A 15,219-nucleotide genomic window follows, 5' to 3' on the forward strand; every position below is an offset into this window, starting at 1 on the left:
CATTGTCTTAAGATTATGTTTGTTCTCCTTACAATCTTGAGGGGGAGATGTAGGAGTTTTAGTTTCTTGAGAGAGCTGGCAACTGCGAGCCAGGCTCAAGGACGCATTCAGTGGAGGCGGCAGTGAGACGCCGGCCAGCTTACTGTACACTTGCTGTTATTATACCCACGTCCAGCCGCTCTGTGTTTCTCTTCAATCCCACAAACACCAATTACAAAGACCACTACTACTAACAATAATAATAATAATAATAAGGATAATAATAATACTGCTGTTACTACTACTACTACTACTACTACTCCTACCAATATTGATGTTAACACTAATACCATTACTGCTACTACTACTAGCTGGCTGCTGCTGCTGTTACTATTAATACTACTGCTGACCACCTAATACTACTATTGCTGCTGCTGCTGCTGGCCTGCTGTTACCTGCTGCACCACCTATGCTCGACTACTACTACTCTGCTATTACTACTAATAAAACTGCTGCTTTTTGCTCACTGCTGCCACCTGCTGCTGGGCTGCTGTATGACAACAAGGTGCTGCTACTGCTATTGCAACTGCTGCTATTGTTGTTATTGCTGCTACTGCTGTTATTGCTATTACTATGACCGCTGTTGCGGTCAATATTGCTGTTGCTGCAACGCTGCTGCTGCTGCTGCTGCTGCTGCTGCTGCTGCTGCTACTGCTGCTGCTGTTGGTTGCATAATCATGCCAATGCTGTAATGCCATTGCTGCACCACTATTGCTGCTTGAGTTACTGCCACTGCTACTACTGCTGCCAAATAACGTTTGTGTTGCTACTGCTGTTGCATCTGCTGCTACTGCTGCTGCTGCTGCTACTGCTACCACTACTACTATTACCACTATTACCACTGCAATTATTACTACCACTGCCACCACCACCACCACTGTTGCTACTACTACTATTGCTTCTGCTACTACTACTATTGCTGCTTGTGCTGCAACAACAACTGCTACTGCTGCTACTGCTACTACTACTGCTACTATCCATTTTTGTCTTTCCTTCCTCGTCGGGGATGGTGGTAGCAGTAGCAGCAGTAGTAGTAATAAGTGTGTGTGTAGTGGTAGTAGTAATAGTAATAGTAGTAGTAGTAAGTAGTGTAATAATAAAAGTAGTGGTATTAGTGTGTGTGTGTGTGTGTGTGTAGTATTAGTAGTAGTAGTAGTAATGGTAGACGTAGTAATAGCAGCAGTTGTGGTGGACAGTGGTAGTAGTAACTGTAATAGTAGTAGTAGTAGTAGTAGTAGTAGTAAGTAGTAGTAAGGCAGTTCTTCTATTACTGTTAGTGCCACTACAACTACTACTACTACTACTACTACTACTAGTATTACTGCAACTATTACTACTACGACTGCTAGTGTAACTACTACTACTGCTACAACTACTACTACTACTGCTACTGCTACTGCTGCCATGGATGCTACTACTGCTACTGCTGCTGCTGTCACTATTAATATTGCCGGCACCACTACACCTGCTACTGCTACTGCTACTGCTACTGCTGCTGCTGCTGCCGCGTTTGCTGGTTGCTGATAATGCTTCTGCTACTGCCACCTGCTACTGCTAACATACATTACGAGATACCATTGCCACTATTATGCGCTACTGCTATTAATAATGGTAACGGTGTTGCAGCAAACTACTATTAGCTTCTGCCACTGCTACTGCTGCTACTACTGCTGCTGCAACTACTGCTACTACTGCTACAACTACTACTACTACTACTGCTACTATAACTACTACTACTACTACTATCCCTCCTTATCTTCCCCTTCCCATTTCACAGGGAGGGTGGTGGTAGTACTAGTAGTAGTAATAGTACTGTTAGTAGCAGCAGCAGTAGAGGTGGACTCCGGTTGTATTAATTGTAATAGTAGTAGTAGCAACACTAATAATAATGCAGTGGTAACCGTGGTGGTGGACAGCAGTAGTGGTGTAATAATGTAACAGCAGTAAGTAACCAATAATAGTAATAATATTAATAGCAGTAGTGTGTTAAGCAGTTGTTGTTATTGATAGTAGTAGTAGTAGCATTAGTATATAATAGTAAGTAAAATGTAATAATAACACCAATTGGTGGACAGTAGGTAGTAGTAGTAGTAATAATGCAGTAGTAGTGTGTAGCGTTGTTAGTAATGGCAGTAGTAGTAGTAATAACAGCAACAGCAGTAGTGGTGGACAGAGGTAGCAATAACTGCAGTGTAGTAGTAGTAGTAGTGTATAATAGTAGTAGCAGTAGTATTAGGTAGTAGTTAGGTAGTAGTAGTAGTAGTAGTAGTAGTAGTAGTGGTAAAAGTAGCAGTAGTAGCAGTGGTACAGGTGGACAGCAGTAGTAGTAGCAGCAGCAGTAGTAGCAGTAGCAGTGCAGCAGTAGCAGCAGCAGTAGCAGTAGCAGCAACAGTAGCAGCAGTAGCAGGCAGTAGCAGTAGTAGCAGTTAGTAGCAGTAGCAGTAGTAGCAGCAGCAGTGTAGCAGTCAGCAGTAGTAGTAGTAGTAGTAGTAGTAGTAGTAGTAGTAGTTGTTGTATTAGTAATAGAGCTGGTGGTGGTGATATAGTAATAGGTGATATTAGTAATAGTAGTAGTAGTAGTAGTAGTAGTAGTAGTAGTGTGTGCATTTAGCTAGTTGTATTTACCTAGTTGTAATTTTACAGGGTCTGGGCTTTTACGCTCGTGTGGCTCCGTCTCCATATCTAGATTTATCCACTCTCTCCCTTCTCTGTTCCAGAGTTGGTAGATCCATAGCCTTTAGTCTCTCCTCATATGTCATCCCTTCAAATTCTGGAACCATTCTTGTAGCCATTTTTTGTAGTCTCTCCAGCTTCTTTGTGTGTTTCTTTTTATGAGGGGTCCACACTACCCCTGTATATTCCAATCTGGATCTTATTATAGTACTTCTCAATTTTTTCACCATTTCTTTGTCCATGTAGTGAAATGCTACTTCAATATTCCTTAGCAAATTATATGTATCTCTGAAGATTTTATCTATATGGCTTACTGGTTGATTGTTTTCTTCCATCGTCACCACCAAATCCTTTTCCTTTTTTACTTTCTCCAGTTCTACTACATCTCACTTCTTGTAGATTCACACTGGTCGTCTTTCACTCTTTCCCATTTCCATGACATGACTTTTGTCCACATTGAATTCCATCTCCCGCTTTTTACTCTATTCCCAGATCTTATTTAGGTCTTCTTGCAGTATTTCACAATCCTCTTTTTGCTTTATAACTCTGCACAGTTTCGCATCATCCGCAAACAGATTTATGTAGCTGTTCACTCCTTCTGGCATGTCATTTATATAAATGAGAAAAAGTATTGGCGCCAATACTGACCCCTGTGGCACTCCGCTTTCTACTGCTCTCCACTTGGACTTCATATCTTTAACTACCGTCCTTATTTCTCTCCCCTCAAATAATTTTTCATCCATCTCAATGTGCTTCCTTTTAGCCACCCTTCTCCTCTAACTTCCACAGTAATCTTGCATGTGGCACTTTATCAAACGCCTTTTTTAAATCCAAATAAATACAGTCAACCCTCTTGTACTTTATCAACTATTCTAGAATAGAAACTCAATAAATTAGTTACACAAGACCGTCTTTTCTAAAACCAAATTGGCTATTTGATAATAATTTGTTGTCTTCAAGGAACTCGATCCATTGTTTCTTTATTACTCTTTCACATCTTGCATATTACACTAGTTAGTGATACCGGTCTGTAATTTAAAGGTTCTTCCTTCCTTCCACTCTTATATATGGGAACCACCTCAGCTCTTTTCCATTCTACTGGCACTGTTCCATTTTCTATTGAGCATTTTATGATGTTGTATATAGGACTTGCTAGTTCTTCCCTACATTCTTTCAGTATTCTGCCTGAGACTTCATCCGGTCCCATTGCCTTTTCTTCATCCAGTTCCTTCATTAACTCTTTTATTTCAAGCTTGGTTACTTTAATCTCTTTCATATAGATGGTCTCTCTATTACCCTGTGGCCTTTCAAATTTGGATTCCTTAGTAAAGACCTCCTGGAATTTATTTAATAGTTCTGCCATACTTTTGGGTCTTCCACCATTCCGTTCTCTCCTTTTAACCTTTCTATTGTTTCATTTTTGTCTTATTTTTCCATTTATGAATCTATAGAACAATTTTGTTCCTTACATTTTTCGACAATGTCCTTTCATAGTTCTCCTCTTCCTTCCTCACCTTAACATATTCATTTCTCGCTGTCTTGAAGTTTTCCTTATTTACTGCATTTCTATTTCTCCACCTTTTCCATGCTCCATCTCTTTTCTCCTTTGCCCTAGCACACCTTGCATTGAACCAATCTTTCTTTCCTTCTTCTTTAGGTCTATATTTCGGGACATATTCCCTGACTCCTGTTCTGCATATTTCCAAAAATAAGTTATATTTCTTCTGCACCCTCTCTGAGTTTTCCATCTCCTCCCAGTTAATGTATTTGAAATAGTTCTTGAGATTCTCAATATCAGACTTTCTATAATTTAGTCGGTTTTCTTTGTATGATTCGTCTCTATCTTCTTTTCCCTCTTCTATGTCCATTTCTAAAATTACATGGTCACTCTTTCCCAATGGCCACTTATATCTTATAACATCATTCATTTGTATACCCCTTTGTAAAAACCAGGTCCAACCTCGCCGTCTCGTCGTTTCCTCTGAATCTTGTGCTTTCCTTTACTCTCTGGTCCATCATATTGTCTATCATTAGGTTCGGGAATCTTTCTCCCCAGGCTTCTTCCCCTGTACTATTTTCATAATTTTCCGAGTCCACCTACTTACAGTTGAAGTCTCCTACTAATAACACTTTTCTCCTTTCTAATGATTCTCGTTAGACTCCTTATTGTGTCATCTATCATGTCTTTATATTCTTGATTGGTCCATGAATTTGTTTTGGTGGCACATATGTTCCAATGATTGTTAACTCTTTTTTATTAATATGCATCTTAACATACAATACTTCTGCTTTTCCTTCCCCCCATTATTCTTGGTTTTACCACCAACTCTTTCCTTAACATTATCATGACTCCTCCTCCTCCTTTACCCACTCTGTCTCTCCTCCATACATTATATCTATTATCTATGTCAATTTGATTGCCTCATTTAGTTTTGTTTCAGCCAGGCATACAATATCTGGTTCTTCTCTATTTATGTAATCTCTTAATTCTAATTTACTTGATAGAATCCATCTATGTTCGTATACATCATTTTAGTTTCTTGCCCTTATCATTTTGGTTAAACTTGTTCCACTGTTTCTCTTCCTTCTCTCTTTATATACCATTTCCTTATCCTGTCTCCTAGAATTCTCCAAAAAAAATGCCTTTTTCTCCTCTGACCTTTCATTATTTTTTCCCTTACTGCCACCAGTTCATTGTATCTCTTCCTTTCTTCCTCATTTATATTTTTCTTATATAACATATCCTTGCAGCCTTCTGTTTCTCTGAGTTTTGTAGTTCTATATAATATCTTCTGTTGCTGCTTGTGATTTTAGTAGTATCTATATTGGCCTTGTTGTTCCATCTTGATATGGTCCCATTCTGTATTTCTCTACTTCCTCCTCTAGGTTCTGCCTATCTTCGTCGTTTAGATTTTTAGTAGGTCTTTGACTGATTTCATTTCTTCTTTTTCTCTTGGTCTATATTTTACATTTTTTCTTTCATTCCAAATATGATTACTACTTGCCATCCGTCTAAAATACGGAATCATCCCATATCTAAGAATTGTTCTTTTGACTCAATACGGGACACAGGCCTCTGTAAACTCACAACCTTTGGAGATCAGCTGATTCACTTGTTCCATGCGTCTGTTCTTGACCGTTGCCCACTACTGTAAAACAACAACAACAACAAGAACAACAATAACTACTACTCTACTACTCGACTAATACTACTTTTTCAACATTCAATTCTGCTACTACTACTTTGTAATAATCTAATACTGCTACCAATGTTCTACTACTACTCTATTAATACTTCTTCTATTACTATTCTATTCCACTACTACTGCTACTACTCTTAATAATAATTCTGGTATTCTTCTCTACCTTTTACTCCATACTACTCTCATTACTTTTCTCAACTCTATTACTATTACTATGAATACTACTCTATTCTTCTCCTCTAATACTATTACTATTCTGTTCAACAACAATACTACTACTCACTACTACTACTACTACCACTGTACTACTAACACTACTATTCATTTTTATCTTCCCCTAATTCTCATGTAATAGTAGTTCTCGTGCTATACATGATAGAGGTTGCCCACAAAAGGTACTTGAGCCTTCCATCTCCTGAATCTCATGCACTTTATATCTCTGCCGGAATCATGCCAAGTCTGTTCTTCAACTTGCCAAACACTCTTTCATAAATAGGAAATGTCAAAATCTTTCAAACTCAAACTCTCCTCATGACTTCTGGCATCTAGCCAAAAACATCTCAAATAACTTCACTTCTTCATCTTTCTCTCCTTTATTTCATCCTGATGGCACCACTGCCATCTCTTCTGTCTCTAAAGCTGAACTCTTTTCTCAAACCTTTGCTCACAACTCCACCTTGGACGATTCTGGGCTTGTCCTCCCTCTCCTCCTCCCTCTGACTATTTCATGTCTACAATCAAAATTCTTCGTAACAATGTTTTCCATGCCCTCGCTGGCCTAAACCCTCAGGCTTATGGACCTGATGGGGTCCTTCCTATTGTTCTCAAAAACTGTGCTTCCGTGCTTGCACCTTGCCTGGCCAAACTCTTCCAACTTTGTCTATTGACTTCTACCTTTCCTTCCTGTTGGAAGTTCGCCTACATTCAGCCTGTTCCTAAAAAGGGTGACCGCTCTAACCCCTCAAACTATCGTCCTATAGCTTTAATCTCTTGCTTGTATAGTTTTTTAATATATCCTGAATAGGAAGATTCTCAAACATCTGTCACTTCACAATCTTCTGTCTGATCGCCAGTATGGCTTCCGTCAAGGTCGCTCTACTGGTGATCTTCTGGCTTTCCTTACTGAGTCTTGGTCATCCTCTTTTAGAGATTTCGGTGAAACTTTTGCTGTTGCGTTAGACATATCAAAAGCTTTTGATAGAGTCTGGCATAAAGCTTTGATTTCAAAACTGCCCTCTTACGGCTTCTATCCTTCTCTCTGCAACTTTATCTCAAGTTTCCTTTCCGACCGCTCTATTGCTGCTGTGGTAGACGGCTACTGTTCTTCTCCTAAACCTATTAATAGTGGTGTTCCTCAGGGTTCTGTCCTGTCACCCACTCTCTTTCTATTATTCATTAATGACCTTCTTAACCAAACTTCTTGCCCTATCCACTCCTACGCTGATGATACCACCCTACATCTTTCCACGTTCTTTCAGAGACGTCCAACCCTTCAGGAAATTAACAGATCACGCGGGGACGCCACGGAACGCCTGACTTCCGATCTTTCTAAAATTTCCGATTGGGGCAGAGAAAATCTAGTAGTTTTCAATGCCTCAAAAACTCAATTCCTCCATCTATCAACTCGACACAACCTTCCAGACAACTATCCCCTCTTCTTCAATGACACTCAACTGTCTCCCTCTTCCACAATGAATATCCTCGGTCTGTCCTTTGCTCATAATCTTAACTGGAAACTTCACATCTCATCTCTTGCTAAAACAGCTTCTATGAAATTAGGTGTTCTGAGGCGTCTCCGCCAGTTTTCTCGCCCTCCAACTGCTTACTCTGTATAAGGGCCTTATCCGTCCCTGTATGGAGTACTCTTCGCATGTTTGGGGGTTCCAGTCACACAGCTTTGCTTGATAGGGTGGAATCGAAAGCTCTTCGTCTCATCAACTCCCTCCTCTGACTAACTGTCTTCAGTCTCTTTCTCACCGCCGAAATGTTGCATCCCTTTCTATATTTTATCGCTATTTTCATGGTAACTGTTCTACTGATCTTGCTAACTGCATGCCTCCCCTCCTCCTGCGGCCACGCTGCACAAGGCTTTCTTCTTCCTCTCATCCCTATTCTGTCCAACTCTCTAATGCAAGAGTTAACCAGTACGCTCAATCATTCATCCCTTTCACTGGTAAACTCTGGAACTCCCTCCCTGCATCTGTATTTCCAAATTCCTACAACTTGTCTTCTTTTAAGAGGGAGGTATCGAGGCATTTGCTCCCCTAATTCTGGCTGACGGTTTTGGCACATTTTGTACTCTTTGGAGAGCCAGCGCTCAAGTGGGCTTCTTTTTCTTTCTCTTCCAACATACACTCTCTTTTTGCCCTTGGCTGGCCCTCTTCCCTACGTATGTTTGTGTGTGTGTGTGTGTGTGTGTGTGTGTGTGTGTGTGTGTGTGTGTGTGTGTGTGTGTGTGTGTGTGTGTGTGTGTGTGTGTGTGTATTTACCTAGTTGTAGTTTTACAGGGCCTGGGCTTTATGCTCGTGTGGCCCCGTCTCCATATCTACACTTATCCAATTTTTCTTTAAAACTATGTACACTCTTTGCTGACACCACTTCCTCACTCAAACTGTTCCAAGTCTCAACACATCTTTGCGGGAAACTAAATTTTTTAACATCTCTCAGACATCTTCCTTCCTCAGTTTCTTACTATGCGATCTTGTGCTTCTAATGTCATATTCTTCTCTCAGGATCAGTTTCTCATTATCCACTTCATCCATTCCGTTAATCAATTTATAAACTTGTATCAGATCCCCTCTCTCTCTTCTCTGTTCCAAGGTTGGTAGATCCATTGCCTTTAGTCTCTCCTCATATGTCATCCCTTTAAATTCTGGAACCATTCTTGTAGCCATTTTTTGTAGTCTCTCCAATTTTCTTATGTGTTTCTTTTTATGGGGAGTCCACACAACTCCTGCATATTCCAATCTAGGTCTTATTTTAGTACTTATCAATTTCTTCATCATTTCCTTGTCCATATAGTGAAATGCTACTCCAATATTCCTTAGCAAATTATACGTCTCTCTGAAAATTCTATCAATATGGCTTACCGGTTGATTATTTTCTTCCATTGTCACTCCCAAGTCCTTTTCCTTTTTTACTTTTTCTAGTTCTCCATCTCCCATCATATAGATTCCCACTGGTCGTCTTTCACTTTTTCCCATTTCCATGACATGGCTTTTGTCCACATTGAATTCCATCTCCCATTTTTTGCTCCATTTCCAGATCTTGTTTAAGTCTTCCTGTAGTATTTCACAATCCTCTTTTTGTTTAATGACTCTGCACAGTTTCGCATCGTCCGCAAACAGATTTATGTAGCTGTTCACTCCCTCTGGCATGTCATTTATATATGAGAAAAAGTATTGGTGCCAATACTGACCCCTGTGGCACTCCGCTGTCTACTGTTCTCCACTTGGACTTCATATCTTTAACTATCGTCCTTATTTCTCTCCACTTCAAGTAATTCTTCATCCATCTCAATGTGCTTCCTTTTAAGCCACCCTTCTCCTCTAACTTCCATAGTAATCTTTCATGTGGCACTTTATCAAAGCCTTTTTAGATCTAAATAAATACAGTCAATCCATCCCTCTCTCTCTTGTACTTTATCAACTATTCTAGAGTAGAAACTCAATAAATTTGTTACACATGACCGACCTTTTCTAAAACCAAATTGGCTATTTGATAATAATTTGTTGTCTTCAAGAAACTCAATCCATTGCTTCTTTATTACTTTTCACACATCTTGCATATTACATTAGTTAGTGATACTGGTCTGTAATTTAAAGGTTCTTCCTTCCTTCCGCTCTTATATATGGGAACCACCTCAGCTCTTTTCCACTCCACTGGCACTGTTCCATTTTCTATTGAGCATTTTATGATGTTGTATATAGGACTTGCTAGTTCTTCCCTACATTCTTTCAGTATTCTGCCTGAGACTTCATCCGGTCCCATTGCCTTTTCCTCTTCCAATTCCGTCATCAACTTTTTTTTTTATTTCAAGCTCGGTTACTTTAATCTCTTTCATATAGACATTCTCTCTATTACCCTGTGGTCTTTCAAATTTGGATTCCTTAGTAAAGACCTCATGAAATTTACTATTTAATAGTTCTGCCATACTTTTTGGGTCTTCCACCATTCCGTTCTCTCCTTTTAACCTTTCTATTGTTTCTTTTTGTCTTATTTTTCCATTTATGAATCTGTAGAACAATTTTGGTTGTTCCTTACATTTTTCGACAATGTCCTTTTCATAGTTCTTTTTTTCTTCCTTTCTCACCTTAGCATATTCATTTCTTGCTGTTTTGAAGTTTTCCTTATTTTCTGGATTTCTGTTTCTTCTCCACCTTTTCCATGCTCCATCTCGTTTCTCCTTTGCCCTAGCACATCTTGCATTAAACCAATCTTTCTTTCCTTCTTCTTTAGGTCTATATTTGGGACATATTCCTGACCCCTGTTTTGTATATTTCCAAAAATAAGTTATATTTCTCTTGAACCGTTAATGAGTTTTCCATCTCCTCCCAGTTTACGTTTTCAAAATAGTTCTTGAGATTCTCAATATCAGCCTTTCTGTAATTTAATCGGTCTCCTTTGTATGATTCATCTCTATCTTCCTTTCCTTCTTCTATATCCATTTCTAATATTATATGGTCACTCTTTCCCAATGGGCACTTGTATCTTATATCATCGTTAATTGGTATATCCCTTGTAAAACTAGGTCCAATCTGCCGGTCATCATTTCCTCTGAATCTTGTGTTTTCCTTTACTCTTTGGACCATCAGAATATCTATCACTAGATTCAGGAATCTATCTCCTCAGGCTTCTTCCCCCATACGTCTTTCATAATTTTCCCAGTCCACCTCCTTACAGTTGAAATCTCTTACTAATATCACTTTTCTCCTTTCTTTAATGATTCTTGTAAGACTCCTTATTGTGTCATTTATCATGTCTTTATATTCTTGATTAGTCCATGAATTTGTATTTGGTGGCACATATGTTCCAATGATTGTTAACTCTTTTTTATTAATATGTATCTTAATGTACAGTATTTCTGATTTTCCTTCCTCAAACTCCACTTCATTTACCACTATCTCCTTCCTTAACATCATCATGACTCCTTCTCCACCTCCTCCCCAGATGGGAACCGCCTTATCGTGGTGGGGGGGCTTGCATGCCCCTGTGACCTGGCGAGCTAGGCTAGAGGGAGCTTAGGCCCCTGCTCTGCCCTTTCGAGGGGGAGAGGGCTACCCATGCTAGAAAGGTCGCCAGTGAAGGGCCAGACTACACGGTTCCTACGTAGGCTGCCAGTGGACCAGTGGAGCCACCCGCTGGAGGGATTGCCCAATAGGGGCCGTCCTGTGCTGGATGGTTGGGTGTCTAGGCTGGGATGCTTTGGACAAACATTTGTATCATGTGGAACCTTTTTTTAAAACGACTGGTCCACATGGGGACAAGGTACCCCGTCCACGGCAGCCAGCGCTCGCTCCCATTGTAGTCCCAGTAGGTGGTTTCCCTTGCCCCTGGAGCTAATTTTTTTTCGTAACTTTATATATATGGTTAAACATAAAAAAAACTATCAGGTTCTCATGAGGTGGCTGACCTGGCCCACGAGACGTCATCTTCAGGTCTGAGTAGGGAGGAGGATTCCCCTCCACAAGTGCCTCCCACAGCAGTTTCCTGCTCTGGGAGTCCTTCTGAGGGATGTATCTCTGCTGGTTTGGATTCCTTTTTGATGGTAAATGTAAATCCATCTTTTTGTTATCACGCCTTGCACTCCTTTCTCAAGGTGTATGGCACGGTTCTGCATATTTGACTTGTTTACAATAAGAACTTTCCGTCTAGTTGCTGTTATGTAACGTTTCTGTCATGCGATGAAGCCCGTTTGGCTGTAGAACATGTAGCATCCCTGCCCCTTGCTGGCACTGGCTTTAAGACAGAACTTCTCCACTCTCGCAATATTTCGGACAGTGACACAGACTAGATCCCAAATCTTTTGACCACCATTCAGAGAATTCAGTTCCTGAAGTCCGCCAGATCCCGCCTCCTTGTTGGTTTGTGGCGTACTATAGAAATGGGCATGGGAATTTTATCCATGCCTCCCGGTATCTTGCCAAAGAAATCGGCACGATTCCTGAGGGGAATCTGAAGAAGTACGGAAAAGGGGGTGCTCGTGCGAGCTAAAGATATTACACAGGTGAGGATGTTACAACATCTCTCATCCCTTACTGACAGCATGTTTGAGACCATGAAGGCTCATCCTACTTTTAATTATAGTAAAGGTTGTGTGTACAGTCAGGATCTCTATGAATTTTCTGAGGAGGAAATACTGGCTGTGTCCTAGCTCAGTCCAAAAGGTGACTAAGATGAGGAATTCCTCCAATATGGTCCTTCTTACCTTTTTTGGTTCCACCTTTACTGACTGTGTTCATATTGGCCCTATCAATCTTAGGGTGAGGCGTTTTGTTTCCCGTCCTCTTCAGTGTTTCTCATGCTATGGGTACGGCCATGGTAAAAGCTCTTGCAAGGAAGCATCTCGATGTGGTAATTGCTCTGCGCTAGACTCGCATTCTGAGGACTATTGCAATGCTGTTGCTTACTGTTTCCATTGTCATGATGCTCACCAGGTGCGTTCCAGGCGATGCCCTAGGTATCGCCTGGAGCAGGACATTTTACAGCTTGCTAACAGTCAATTCATCAGCCTTGGTAGTGCCCGCCACGAACTCCTGTAACGCCAGAAGGATGGTACTGGTGCAACATCCTATGCTTCATTGGCCGCACGCTCTTCAGCTAAGTCTGCCACCGAAGACGACAACTTCTGCTACCTCTCGCTCTGTTGGGCGGGTGGTCCTGGTCATTGGCCAATAGGTTTGCCCTTTTGTCCAATGACTCGGTTGAGTAATCTCTTAGAAGTGACGAGAATAATACGGACTTGACCAAAGTAACCCATGTAGGGGATGTCCATTTCCCTCCTGCATCGCCTAAGCCTTTGAAGGGCATGACCAAACAGCACCGCAGCTCTGCAGAGTCGTTAGATTTACCTCAGCCTAAGCAGTCTAAGGTTTCTCCCAGTGCACATAATCGTGAGTCCTCCAGGGACCACTCTGCTAGGGTAGCTCCAGTAGTTTCTGTCCAGCCTTCTGTGACGCCCTCCATCTCAGATCGGGCTTCTTGTGATGAGGATGGTCTTAGCATGGAGACATCTGATAATATTGTCACAGCCGTCCCTCTTATATCTGTCCCCTTCTCCTGTTCATCTCCATAGCTAACTGCATCTTCACCTCACCATTCTTGTCTCACACTTTCCACATCTTCTACACACACTGTCTTCACTGTAAACGACTATTTATCATACTCCTTTTAATCTCTCACTTCTTATCAACCTTGACAATTGTATTCCTCTTACCTGCATTTTCCTCCTATCAACCATCTCCTTCTCCTCTTTTTAACATCACTACTTCCCACATTACTGTTTAAATTTCTCTCCTTAGTTTTACTCACCATTTCTCCTCTCTTTATCTTAAGCAACTCATCTAAATATATCTTTTATTATTCCTCTATCCTTTTTTTCTCCCCTTTCTAAAACCTTTTTTCTCTTCCAGCTAGTCTTATCTATCCGTCAGACATACCTGTTGTCTAAACCAACCTCCTTCATGGTTGCTGTTTTTTACATCCTACACTATTTGCAGTTTAAATCCCTCCTTTTCTGTTTCCAATACTTGCCTGGTTCAGCTGACTGCCTTTCCTCTTGTTAATTTTAACCCCCAATGAATTTTCACCACCCAATTTATTGAATCTTGAACTATCCTCCCGCTGGGTTTTAGACAAGGGTTGGCCTCGATTCACAGACCTTGCTCTTTTATCCGTCCCTCTGACCTTTGTGCTCTGTTGACTATTTTCCTTTTTACAGTCAGTAACGCCAATCTAGGACATCCGGTCCAACCACTCCCTATCCTATCCTCAAGTACCTGTTGTCCCCTCAACTCCTCCCCTTCATGGTTTTTTTTTATGATTCCTTTTTTTTCCCTCCTCTTCCTGTTTCAGGATAGCTTGATCCTTTCAGCTGATCCTTTTCCTCTTGTTAGATTTTCCCCACCCATTTATGAATTAGTAATCCTTTTTTAATCTTCTTTTATTGATATTTGCAAGAAATTCTGGTGATTTCACATTTCCACAGTCCTACTGGGACTTTTAGCTATCGATCTTTCTCTTTCTCAATTCTTTCCTTGATTTTAATTTCCTATTCCATCCACTTAAAAAATTTATGAACTTGAGCCCTCCCCCAGCTTTTTGAAACAATTTCGATTCACAGACCTTCTCATCCGTCTGTGGTGACTTTTCTTTTGTGCTCTGTTGATTTTACCGATTTTATACATTCAGTCCCACAATCCTAGGATTCCGGTCCTTTAATCCGTTCCCGCAGCGGCACTAACGCTGTAAAAAAACTTTCCTCTCTCTCGACATTACCCTGTCTTTTCCGCTGCCACTCCCGGGCTGCTTTTGAAAGAGCACCCTTTTAAATGTCTCTTGCATAAACGTTCACCTCTTTCTTCTTCAACAAAGTCCGCCTTCTTTCTCCTTCCCCATTTTGTTGTCTGCTATGGTCAGACCCTAACCCACCTCCCAAACTTTGAGTGTTTTCCCACCTCCTGCACCCCCACATCACCGCCAAGAATGGAATTCTCCATAAATTTTTTCTTCCACTGGTATCTTATAATGTCCCTTTTCTGCCCCAGTTACTCTTTGTCCCAGTTCACGATCTCCTGTAGATGATTTCCTTTGCCTTCCCACATGTCTGACAGTGCTTTTCTTTTTAAAATCTTTATAATATGATTTCATACTTACTTTCCATCTTTTCTGTCCAGTGGTTTCCCATTTTAAGCAACCTAAATAATCTCCTACGAACTACCTCCCATCTTTGACATCTTCATTTCAAAGTGTTAGAAAAGATGGTAAATGTGACTATTATACTTTACTTGTTCTACATCCTTCCAAAGATGATCTACTCTTATCTTTTATCCTAATCTTCATTTTAATTCCTTTCACCACCATCAATAACAGTCTTTTTTGACCTAAAGGCCTACACACTTTGTCATGGCATTTCAGTCTTTTTTAATTTTTCGTGTTAATTTCCTCGCTATTAATTTATAGATACCTTAATGGCATTCCAACTCATATGTTGATAATTTATGTTTTCTTTTCCTGCTGGATGTAACTGATTGAGTGCCCAACTGGCATCAACTGTCCAGTTCCAACATGAAGGTTTCATTCTCCA

Source organism: Portunus trituberculatus, chromosome 50, assembly GCF_017591435.1.
Source record: "Portunus trituberculatus isolate SZX2019 chromosome 50, ASM1759143v1, whole genome shotgun sequence".
NCBI classification, from domain to species: Eukaryota; Metazoa; Arthropoda; class Malacostraca; order Decapoda; family Portunidae; genus Portunus; species Portunus trituberculatus.